General features: G+C 41.3%; 1 protein-coding gene and 1 long non-coding RNA gene across 5 annotated transcripts in view; one reads left to right on the plus strand and one right to left on the minus strand.

Annotated features, from left to right (window-relative positions):
* RGS6 (regulator of G protein signaling 6) overlaps positions 1 to 13,029 on the plus strand; it is a 229,573-nt gene that overhangs the window by 57,247 nt on the left and 159,297 nt on the right. The gene's annotated exons all lie outside the window — the stretch shown is intronic.
* LOC310759936 lies at positions 1,306 to 3,631 on the minus strand. The gene is made up of 3 exons (XR_014546661.1): positions 1,812 to 3,631; positions 1,563 to 1,672; positions 1,306 to 1,359 (listed from the first exon to the last, which is right to left on the minus strand). It is a non-coding gene; the product is annotated as an uncharacterized lncRNA (long non-coding RNA).

Genomic DNA, 13,029 nt, shown 5'->3' on the forward strand with positions numbered 1-13,029 from the left:
ATCACCCCATGGATGAGCTAATTGCAGGTGCAAGATCACCCAGCCCAGTGTCCCTGACTTTATCTGTGATTAATGTATGTCAGCTCAATTGTGTTCATCAGTGTGAGTCAGAGTCTGTGTTCTGTCTTGAATTGCTGGAGTTTATTTGGAGCAATGGAGATACATTGTTCTAGAATGGATCTGTAGATATCTGTATCTTCAAATCCTACAAGCTGTATATATCTATGTCCAGAACTGTTTTACTGAGCCTTATCTTCTCCAGCAAAAAGCTATTTGGACCTGCTGCTGCTATGTGGTGACTGGTGCTGGGAGCAACTTCCACTGAAGGGCATCTCATACCAGATTCCCAACAAAATCTACAAGTACCGCTAAACCTGATGGGCCAAGACTATCCCTTGCAAAAAAAAAAAAAGAAAAAGAAAAAGAAAAGGTCACCTCCCAAAGTTCCCTTCTGACAGAAATAGTTTTTTTCTTTCTATATATTTGGGTGGGAGAAGAGAAATCACTTACTCTAGAGCAGGCATGGCCAAACTTGGCCCTCCAGATTTGTTGGGACTACAATTCCCATCATCCCTGACCTCTAGTCCTGTTAGCTAGGGATGATAGGAGTTGTAGTCCCCCCAAAACATTTGGAGGGCCTGCTCTAGAGAGATGGTTCTATCATGTTGCATGTCCAGATATGCTTGTGTAGATGCTGACTTAGTAAGGTTTAGTACTGGGTCAGCAAAGTACCAACAGTTTGGAGCTGGAGCAGAAAAGCTACATTTGGTTTCTTTTCTAAATTGCCTGCATTTCTTGAAGCCTTTGTCTCTCTGTGCTTCCAAAAGAAAAGAAAAGAAAATCCTATTAATCAGGGTTGGTGGTGTCAGCTGAGTGGAGTTCTACATGCTAACTAATACACACCTGTATGCTTATACTCTTAGGATAAGGTCTTCTCAGTCTTATTTAGTATAACCTCCTCTATAGACCATTCATATGTCTAGGCCCTAGATATTCAAATGGTCTGAAGACCCTATCCAGAGTTTGTAGTCATGTCTCCAGGTAAGCAAATATTTTTGGGGGGGGATGTGTCCATATGAATGTTACGTTTTTCATGCTTTGTCTGTATGGTAAATTGATTTATTTCACTGAGAAAACATGGAACTGGTTGTTACTGGAGATTGTAAGCTACTTTGTGAAAGAAGTTCCTCAAAAAGCAGGGTATGCAATTTAAAATAAATGGTACTAACTGGAAGAATCTTGCCCATTACATGATATGAAATTGAACTCCATAAATATTTGTATTGATTTATAAATATTACCAAGTTTTCAGATTTCAGCTTACATCCTGAAGGCTTGTAATTCAGCATCTTCTGGAAACTGTCAAAATAAGCAATATATTTTGTGATAGGTTTGTGACTCTGCGTGTATTGGATTGTTTGAACACTCCCCCCTTCATCCATTCTTTAAGGGACCTCTCCCAATTACCTTTCATATTTTAGGAAATATTCCACCTTCTCATCAGAAAAACTACCAGCCTCCTACATGACAGCTTTTGGTAGCTGTGAAAACATCCCACTCACCATTTCTTCTTTCGGCCAAGTGCAAATCTGTTTCTCAAGGCAGGAACATTTGCTGTCAAGTACTAAGTCAATCAAACAAGTGAAAACTTGCAATTCAGAAGAAAGGAGCACTTAATGAAAGTGAAAGGTAGAACAAAGAAAAGGAAAAAGTTTTTAATACAATAGAAAGTAACAGATGAAATCAACAGGAAATTTTTCCACTAAACAGATTGGAAGAATTAGTTTGAAATTTGAACACACAGTGCTCACCATGTTAAACCATAATACTGTGTTATTCTACTACAGGCAAGCCTAAGTTATACACCCATACCTAATAGAATATAGGTGAGGTCGGAACTACAAAGAAAAAATGGCTAACTGCCCAATTTTTAAAAAGAACCACACAGGACTTGACTTACTCTCAGTGGTTCCTTTTACTTGCACCTGACCAGTGATTATCTCACTTTGTTGCAAGGAATTGTTGTTTTTAAAGCAGCAATATTTAATCCTGAAGAAACTCATAGTGCTATAAAACAGGCTCTCTCATGACGCAAGATTAAGTAGAACAGACAATGAAATTTATGAAGTTAGCTCAAATCATGTTTCCACCCCAGTGTTTTTTTTAACCTATTTTCTACATTTTGAGTAAGGCTTTTCTAGCCAATGAATATCAATTAGTCACATGAATTTATTCTCGACTGCCAAATTCAGTAGCTTAGGAAAGGACTAATGCAACCACTGGCATTCTGGTTTCTTTCATTTGTGGGCTCAAACTTCATCCTCTTTCTTCTAGAACTGTGGGGTCAATAAACCAATCCTCACATCTTTAGAAATTAACTGTTCATTATGGCCTGGCTCACATAGCGATGGAGTCTGTTAACTGATGACGATAATAAACTTCTGTCCCACTTTTCCTCCCAAAGGAGCCCAGGGTGGCCATCAACAGAGTAGTAAAACAGTACAGTTGAAACTAAATAACACTAAATAAACACTAAATAAAACTAAATAACAACCTATTTAGAACATTTTTTAAAAGTTAAGAAATCTAAAAATATTTAAAAACAATCGAGAGCCTATTGAAACTTATTAAGCACTGCCTTTTGATATTCATCTGTTTTCACATACAGTCTTTAAGCTACAAAGCTGAACTAGAAGCCAGTTAGTGAAAGATTACACTTTTTCTTTAAAATATAAGAACAGCAAAATTAAACATACTTAAAAAGTGCAGTAGCTATCAATCAACAGCTTGAACTCTGCCCATATGTTCTTTGTATATAAAGAGGTCTTGCAGAGATGCCAAGAAGTTTTCTGGCATTCGGTTCTGTTTTCCTTTCATAGTTTTCCAGGATTAACAAGGCCTCTCTGACACTGTTACTTCAGCGGCTTTCTGTAGTTTGTTGGTGTCTCAGCTCTGTTGCACTCTGTCCCCAGCCTGTCATTCTTCTCTGCTAAGGGTCAAATCACAACGTACAGTTTCTCAGAAATGGGGTCACGCCTGCAAGTGAGCCTCATACCAATGTTGTGTATAAAACAGATATTGAGACTCACTGAGCACAGGTTGATGTGGAAGCCATTTTTGTTCTTAAAGCATTTATATAATTTATTTCAACGGAGGCAATAGAAGCACAGGAATCTCTCACAGGAGGATATCTATGCCTGTCAAGTATAATATGTCCCTTATGCTTTTGACAGCAGAAGCATCACACAGAATGCTAAGCCAAACTATGGTAAGCAACGAAGCATACTGGTGGACATTTAGAAAATGGTGTCTGCTTCACTACTGCGACTGCCATACTACTGTTTGTCAGGATGCTGTCAGTGGCTCCTGGCTGGTTGCCCAGGAAAGTTACAAAGACAAGGAAAAGTTTCTTACTGTCCTTTTTTATTTCAATCTTACAGAGAGAGGCTATAGAACCCAGCCTCTTGGATAATGGTGTTGTCCCAAGTGAATCTCCACCCCCCATCTCTCCCACTTCCTCATTCCTCATTCTCATTGTCTCTTCTATGGGTGCTGCTAGGTGCCCTTTGTCTTTGAGCTCTTTGCTCTCCTACTTTTAAGGCTCACCGGGTTCTGGGAGATGGAGAGTCTGGAATGCTTTCTAATGACAGTGTGTCATTATGTTCTTCCAATTATTTCCCAGCTTTCCCCCTCATCTGCCTCTGAGCTGTGACCTCCCTCAAACCCCTGTTGTAAATCTGTACTGCCTTCCTCTTCCTCCCTGGAAGGGTCAGGATGGGGAGGCGGTGTCCACCATTCCTCCTCTGCCCAGTCCCTGATGCTACTGAGAGCTAAGTCACTGCTTGACTTAGTGTTTGTTCCAAGCAAACACAGCTTTGTGGTTTGTCTTAGACCATGAGTGGTAATTCAAGAACAAACCTTGTTGTTAATGTTACATTTCTCAGGACCTAGGGGAAATTCAGTTCTCCTAAAAAGTTCACAGTAGGACACACAACCAGGGAGAGTGACCCACATGAACCTGACACACAGTTCCTCAACAGTTGAGAATGTGCGTCATGGGGGGGGGCAGGCTCAGTTCACAGGGCTTATCTTTCTCTTCCCAATGATTTGAGCACATCACTTACCACATCCTACTGTGTAAGAATTCCCACATCTTCCAAGTGGATGTCTAGGGCTGAAGAGCAGAGAGGGCATCCACAGACATTAAAAAAATACTTTTGCTTATGTCAAATGTTGAAAGCATGTTAATCCTTAATTTCTATGGGGATACATAAGCCACCCTGCAAAATCAAGTATTTACAGAAAACCCAAGATGGATCGAGTCTACTAAAGGTATCACTTGTATTCAAAACAAGTGTATGGATGTTCATCTGTAAAAAAATGAAGATATTCAATCTTGTTGCTGGTAACTGAAAAGTCAAAAGATTTGCAATATTGTCATCAAATTTGCAGGAGTGTGTGGCAGTGTGCAAGGTCATGTGCAATTATATTGTTTGCATACATGATGTGCAGCGGTGCTTCTGATTTGTTGTACTGGTTGGGAAAACACAATTAAACTAGAATGGAGATAATATATGTGCTATGTGCAACAACTATTTGAAGATGTATGCATGATGCATATCTATTATTGTACATAACACTGATATTATCATCTTCCTGTGAGTTGCATGAAATATTCACCAAAATGAAGGGACAAGTTTCATTCATTCATAATGATTATGCATTGTCAGCCCACGGAAACGTTTTCCCCCCCATTGGGGAGTATCAGTAAGAAAGGACCCACAGCTTACTTATAGAAGAAAGTTTTGCATACTAAGTTTACCAAAATCCCCTCTAATCTTTAATTTCTTTCTCCCAGCAAGCCCACAGAAATGTCACAGTGTCAACTGACCATCTGCTCTCAATAACTAGAAAGGAAATTGTCCATAAAGGCCACACTGAGACTATTAACGGGAGAGGGAAATGGAGAGAGCACTTTCTCTAATTAGCACTTCATTACGTAGAATCAGCTAATGAGTAGAAATGCACCTAGCAGATAGCTGTGCATCTTTGAACCTCTAATTGCTTAAGTCAGAAAAGTGAAAATGTATTGTGAAGCTCCTTACATTTTGAACGTATTTCTGCCATGTAGCCTGTTTTTTTCCTGTACCAAAAAACTAGTACTGCATGTTAGTAGAACTACTGATATGACAGTGTGTGTTGGTGACATAGCAATAGTAACGGGAAAAACAGAAAGATTTTCATTTACATGGAATAAACACATGCATTTTGTAAATCAGAAGAGAAACAGCCATTGATCTTGGGATATCCAGCCACTAGAACTGATTTCAGGGATTCTAGGGTGGAAGGACTTGCAGAATGACAACCAAAGTTGGAAGTTTCCAAAATTAAAGAATTTTATTCAACCGACTTCAATAGTAGAGCTATTGAAATTAATGAACTTAAGTTAGTTACAGCCAATACTATTTTTCTAGAAAAAGAGGGGCTGGAACTCACCATGAAACACCACCCTTGTTCTCTTAGAATGGCATGGCACCTACCTGAGAGGTGGCGTTGCTGAGTTCTGGTGAGTTCCAGCTGGGGGGGAACAGCCCTGGTTACAGCCATTAATTTCAGTGGGCCTACTCTGAGTAAAAGTGAGTTGACTACAACTCAAAGTAATGGCAATAGTGTCTGCATAATCTATTTCAAAAAGTGAAAAACAGAAATTTATAATTTGGTGCTAAACTAGGAACCTTTTAAAAAATGAAAATTCAGCTGCATTATCTGTGCTAAAGCTAGCAGGGACTGTAGTCTTCGTTTCATGTTTTGTAAGATGGTATTTTTAGGAGGTTTCAAAGAATGAAATATACTGGGAGTTTGGCAGCCCTCCCTCTGCATAATAATAATAATAATAATAATAATAATAATAATAGTTTTAATTTACCATCAAGGTTAATCCCTGTAGAGAATCCTTGAATTTGCTTTAAAAAAAGTAGTGTTGTTTTTTTTTAAGCTGTCACTTATCTGTTGCTCTAGCTGGTAGCACTGAATAGCTGAATGTTTGTCCTTTGCTGACTGCTATTTTTAAAAAAATGCTTTGTGAGGAAGTGGTACTATGGAATCATTATATTGATTTGTTCAGAAGTACCTTACCCTTTAGCAGTAGAGCAGGTTATGGAACCGCCAAAGGTTGTGCTTCCCTAAAAGCAAAACCAGACCCAAAATCCATGTGTAGTTTGAATATCAGAGGTTTTTATTTGTTTTGCTTTTAAAATTATGCTGTAAAATTATGCTGTTTATTTTAAATAATTATGCTGTTGTATTAAAAGATTAATACAACAACGTTTAGTACCACTTCCTAAAAATGAGATGAAAACAAAACACAAATGTATATCACAATTAAAACTGAGCAGTGTACAAAGCAAAACAGAAAATAAGGGTCAGAGTCTGGCAGAGCTTGGGTAAACACAGAAGTTGTAAAGTGGTTTTTAAAGGTCATTACTGCCTCTGTCACACCAGGAACACGAGGGAGGAAATTCCAGAAGGTGGATGCAATCACCGAGAAGGCCCTTTTCCACATTACCACGAAGTAGAAATTCGTCTGCTCAAAATGTCTGAAAGATTGGCTTGGTCTGTGCTAGGGGAAGCAGTTTTCTCGGTATCCTGGTTTCCTTAGAGCTTTAAATGTCAACAGCAAAATCTTGACCCTTGTTTGTTAGCTAATAGGCAGCTAGTGCAGATCTTTCAAGACTGGCATAATATTTGTAAAGTTCAGTATCCCACTAAGACGCCAGCAGCTGAATTTTGCACCAGCTGCTGCTTAATAGTGCTTTAAAATGCTGCAGTGAAAGCAACATCCTCTCTAGTTGCATTGGATGCATTCAGACAAAAGGACACTTCCCATATCCACCCAGATGCAGCCATGAAGAGCAGATTTGCTTCTGTTCTTAATTAAGCACCATTTAGTATTATGTCTGAATACAAGAGAGTGGTTCATTTTAACTAAAATTTGCTGAAACTAACTAGCCTTATAAACCATAGCTGGAAGTTGATTTGTTTCAGTACACCATAGTTAAAACTTCAGTACACAGTTTGTCCAGGTCCAGACCATCATGCTAACCTGCGGTTAGTAGAAATAGAAGTAAAAGCTTTGATCTCTTCTTCACAGCTATACCAGAGGAGGAGGAGGAGGAGGGCTGGCCCAAGATATTTTGGCACCTGAGGTGCACCACAAAATGGCACCCCCTCCAGGCCAGGGAAGAAGGAGTGAGTGAAGTTCTGCATTGGGAACAAGTGAGGGATAAAGATTTACACTGGGAACAAGGGATTTACACTGTGAAGGGGAGCAGACAAGCAGCACCTTCTATTTGCCAAGAGGCCGCTGTAGAGGCAGCATGTGGGATGGATGTTGAGGAAGTGGCTCTAAGGAGTGGGGCGCAGGAGGCAATGCACTCCATGGAGGCTGGATCTGCTGCCCCTATGGATCCTGCCCCCTTACCTCAACTTGCTTGCCTTGAGGAGAAGCATGCAAACCCAAGGCTCACCTGGGCTTATTCACATAATGATTATAGTTTATTGGTGCATCTAATCACAATGTCTCTGTGTTGCTAATTTGGATTCCCTGCAACACACACACACACGCACACACACACACACACATACACTCTCTCTCGCACACACACACACACACACACACACACACACCATTGCACAAGCCACATCTCATTTCATAGGAAAGGCCATTGTACAAATAATGAAAGAATATTTGAAGCTTTCTCCATTTGAGGGGGGAATATGTACTGCAAGCTCAAATGGTTGAGTATCAGGACCTAACTGTGAATGCACTTGGGACAAGTTTGAATGAAGGTCGCTCTTTTGGAAAAAATTGTGATATGACCGGAGAGGAGATTTAATGGGTGTGGTGCAAATGCAACCTCATTGTAACATCTCATCTCCACTTGAAAAAAGTTAACCCAATGCCCCCAAAAGGATCACTCGCTCCTTTGGGAAGGTAATGCACAGAATGGGTAATATTTTAGAACACTGGGTTACCATCTTGATCAAGCTTTCTACTATGACCCCAAGGTCTCATTCCTGGTCAATCACTGGTCAGTCAATCAATTTCAGACCCCATGAGTGTATATGTGAAAGTATATTTTTTTGCCTGATATGCATCACTTTATGTTGGTTTACACTGAATTGCATTTGCATTTTGCCACCCATTTACTCAGTTTGGAGAGGTCCTTTTGGAGCTTTTCACAATTTCTTTTTGTTTTAACAACTCTGAACATTTTCACAGACTTCAGATACTTGAAGTATATGCCACCCACCCCCAGAATTAAAATTGGAAGCACGCTTTCCCCTCTTTTCTTCCCCTCACACATATCTTCACGTAATTCTCTGGCAAACAGCCTCCCTCTTTGCTTTGTTGTACTTAGCCTAAGTGATGCCAATTAGATTTGGGAATCTGTTAAAATGCTTTGCCTTCTCTCTGTGATTGGCTACCTTCCACTGAACTGAAGCTGCTTTGGCTTCATCCTTCACAGATACCTAATTTCAGTTTCCTCACCTGTAAGCAGAGCTTCGACTGAGATAGCCTTGTCTCCAAACAACTTGGCCAAGACTTCTTTCCTCCATGCTTCTATTTTGGCCATCTGTGATTTGCCCATTATTCAGACCCTTTTGCAGCAGACACCCACCAAACAAAACAATATAAAGCTCCTAATAAGCAGCTCACTTTGACAAGTGGCAGGAGGTGGACTGAGGGCTTATGAGTTTCTTCATCCTGTCCAGCCCTGCCTACAACTTCACCCCACTGCTGGAAGTATGTGAATCCTTAAAGGGAGAGCCCTGAAGGTGAGCAGTTCTCCTTTCTTTCTGTAGCCCTTACCTGGCATGCTCCGTCTTTCATTGGACACGCATGGTAGCATGGAAGGGACTCGACTCCTCAAACTGAGCTCAGGAAAATGTGAGGCCCCTTTATCACTAGCCTCAGGAACCCAGCCCAATTTCTCAGCCAGTGGTACAACATCCCCAGACTCAGCCAGCTTACCCTCCTCTGACCTCTGAGCTTGAGGCTGCAGCCATGGCACCATTTCCCAGTATGACTGGAAGAGTAAGTGGCAAGTGTGTTCAAATGTAGTGAGTGTTCAAGTGTGTTCAAATGAGCCAATGTAGGCCAAGTTCAGCTTGTGCAGGGATTTGGGAAAGAAAACCTCTCTCCTGGAGATCTAGAAAGCTCCCCAAACTGTAGGTAGACCTCCCCTGATCAGTGAAGCCTGATTGCAGGTGTGGCTGGAGCAGTGAATTCTGGGAATGCGCGTAACTGCCTTATATTCAGACTGTTGGGTAATAGAGCTTATTATTCTCCACACTGATGGGCAGTGTCTCTCTAGGATTTCAGATCTGGAGATGCTGGGGATTGAATTTGGGCCCTTACGCTTGCAAGGCATATGTCTTTCTGCAGAGACTCAGTGGACACTATTCTCTGTAGAGCCCTGGCACCACCACATAGCTCAGGACACTTCCAGGGCCCACACCAGATGTTTGCCATGGGACATCTTGAAAATAATCTAACTGAAAAACCATCAACCCTGAAGGGGGCCTTGTCTTTGTAGATGGTACCTTGAATCCATGGGAGCTTTTAATTCTTTAGCATACTACAGATGCAAGCTGTTTGTCTCGCAAGTTCTTGCTGAAATTAGCTTCTTTCTTCTTCTTTTTTGGAACATTTGCCTTTTCCTTACCCAGATTTTTGCGAACAGAAGGGTTCGTGCTTTCATGACATAGGAAATCAGTCTTTTTGTAAACTCATCTCATTCAGCATAAGATTTGTCAAAAGGAATATGCTTCACATTGTTTTATACTTCTTCCTTCCCTGGGTGGTGGAAAGCTCCAAGCAGCTTTTATAGAGTCGTTTCCCTTGTGTCAAAGATTAAAGTGGGTTGTTCTCCTTGCGATTTTTGTGCATTTGGACAGTGTGCACAGTTGCACTGTGTGCGGTAATGTAAATGCTGAAAGAACATGCTAACAGAAGACTACAGAACCCATCATGCAGTCTGACTGTATGCAAAATTCATGTCCATGGAAAAATGGAGCATGTGCCTTTGTAAGTTACAGGACCAGTACAAATGGGGCTATCTGAACCTGAACAGGCAGCTGGACTTGTTTGACAGTTTGCTATCAAATTCTTAAAGATTGCCCTGTAATAAAACGAGCCTATGAGTGCGTTTATTTTATCAGTCTTGTATTTAAGCACTAGCCTGGTAGCTTTTAGCCGCCAGAAACTCCATGCAGGCAAATGTGCAGACTGGCAGAGAAGGGGTGGAGTGCTCCATCCCTCCCCTTTGCCGAGTAGAGAATCTGAGTGGTCCCCTAGAGGGAAGCCCCCTCCTCCATATTCAGCATAGAAATGCAGGTCTCCATCTCTCTTCTGTCAGCCCACCAGCAGGCATATACAGTAAGCCTTTTATACAAGCTAGTGACTTTAGCAGGGAGGGCTGTATCTCAGCAGTAGATCATCTGCTTTACATGCAGAAGGTCCCAGGTTAAATCCTCAGCATCTCTAGCTACGGTTTGGGGAGAACGCTGCCTGAAACCCTAGGGAGCTGCTGTCAGTCAGTATAGACAATACTGAGCTGGGTAGATCAATAATCTGCCTCAGTTTAATGCAGCATCCTCTGTTCCTGTGGGGCTTATTTATGAGACTGATCTGAAGCCTTGCAATGACAATCTGTTTTCAGCTTCGTTTATACTCTCTTGGCTTTGTATTCCACTGTTTCTCTTTGTTTTATTGCTTAATCAAAACAGCTTGAAGTAATACAAGAAGACTGCCCTAAAAATACAGACACGAACACTGCTTATTTATGTTTATGAACTTCACAGGCATAAACACTATCTTCCACCCACCCTGTTTTGTTCAGCACCATATCTTTTGATTGGTTCTCACCTCCTCTTCTGCATTTTTACACGATTTATGTAAGAAATCACATCTAAGGTGAGCTTCTAAACGTGCAGAACAATGTGGTGGCCCTCCAGCAGTTAACAGAATAGAGCTGGAAGCAGAGACTCCCACCTTTTTGAGACGGACAAAGTTGTTGAGTTGTATTTTAGAGGCAGCAACCACCTACCGCCGCTTTTGGTGCCATCAACACAAAATAACCCCAATGCCTTTTGCAGCCGCCCTCCTTATCCTCATGTACGGAACAAAACTAAAACATCCATGACAGATGGCCTCCAAGGAAGGAGAGGGAGACCGTTCCAATGTCTAACAACTCTTACTGCCAGAAAGTTCTTCCTGATATTTACTCGGAAGCCATTGTTTTGAGTCCTACCCTCCAGAGCAGGAGAAAACAAGCTTGCCCCATTTTCCATGTGACAGAAGACAGAAAAGCTCATCCTGGCAGCTTTCAAGCATATGCTGAGATGAGTTCTGCACTGCTGTTTGTATACGTGAGCTAAATGGCTTTTAGAAACTCTATGGTGAACATAGTAGTGAACATGGTGCCCCTCAGATATTTTTGGACTACAACTCCTATCATTCCTGTCCTTTGGTCATGGATAGGACAACATAAGATCATAATGCAAGCCTGATGTATCAGGCCAGTGACCCATCTAGCCAAGCATCCTGGTCTCTCAGTGGCCAACCAGATGCCCGTGAAGAAGCCCACAATCAGGAGCCAAGCACAAGAGCACTCTCCCCTCCTGCAGCTTCTAGCAACTGAAGGTGTTCAGAAGCATACTGCCTTTGACAGTGGAGGTAGAACATAGCATCAGTATTAATAGCCATTGGTAGTCTTCTCCATGAATTTGTCTAATTCTCTTTTAAAGCCATCCGAGTTGGCGGTCATCAGTTCCCTTTTTGGGAATGAATTCCTTAGTTTAACTTTGCGCTATGTGAAGAAATACTTTTGAATCCAACATTTTTTTGATAAAGTTACAAGCCTTGTGGATCAGAGGAATGCTGTGGACTTGACAAGGTAACTGTTAGGTGGATTTGTAGCTGGTTGACTGGCCCAACCCAAAGAGTGTTCATCATCCTGGAAAACAGTGACAAGTGGGGTGCCACAGGGTTCTGCCCTAGGCTCATTGTGGTTCAATGTCTTTATACACAGCGTAAACAAAGGAATTGAGGGGATGTTTATCAAATTTGCAGATGAAATCAAACTGGGAGAGGTATCTAATGCCGCAGAAGACAGCATCAGGATCCAAAATGACCTTAACAGATTGGAGAACTGGGCTCAAACTATCAAAACAAATTTCAATAGGGACAAATGTAAAGTTCTGCACTTAGGCAGGAAGAACCAGATACACAAATATAAGATGAGGAACACTTGGCTTACCGGTAGTACATGTGAAAAGGATCTAGGGGGCTTAGTAGACCACAAGCTTAATGCTGTGTGATGCAACAGCAAACAACAACAACCTAATGCTGTTATAGGCTGCATCAACAGAAGTATAGTGTCCTGGTCAAGGGAAGTAATAGTACCACTCTATTCTGCTGTGGTCTGACCACACCTGGAATACTGTGTCCAGTTATGGTCACGACAATTTAAGAAGGATATCTTCTCTACCTAGTAAGGTATGTAAATGTTATTTGAATCTACTGTAGTTCTGATTATGATCTTTATCCATCTTTAGACTGTGACTAAATGTAATCCTTTGATGTTAACAACAAACCAACTTTTCTCACCCCCACCCTTTGCTTCCCCCACCTCCCCCCCACCCCTCCCCCACCCTTTGCTTCCTAATCCACTTCATAGGGTTGTTGTGGGGATTAAATAAGGAGAAGGAGAACCATGTGTGCCTTCATCAGCTCCTTGTATAAAAAGGTGCAATATAAATGAAATCAATATTGCCTGATGAAAGGGTTTGGAAAAATTCAAAAACTCGTTCATGCTTTTGTGATATTTTGGTTGCTCCTAGCAAAGTTATTGCCCAGTCATGGATTTTGGATTGCCTTCACTCTTTGTGTAGTGATTATTGAAAAATGCATGTCGCTTATAGAAGATTAAAGCGATGGCCTGCAAACCAACCTCTTGTACTTCC

Source organism: Podarcis filfolensis (assembly GCF_964270895.1).
Source record: "Podarcis filfolensis genome assembly, chromosome: 1".
Classification (NCBI taxonomy): Eukaryota; Metazoa; Chordata; class Lepidosauria; order Squamata; family Lacertidae; genus Podarcis; species Podarcis filfolensis.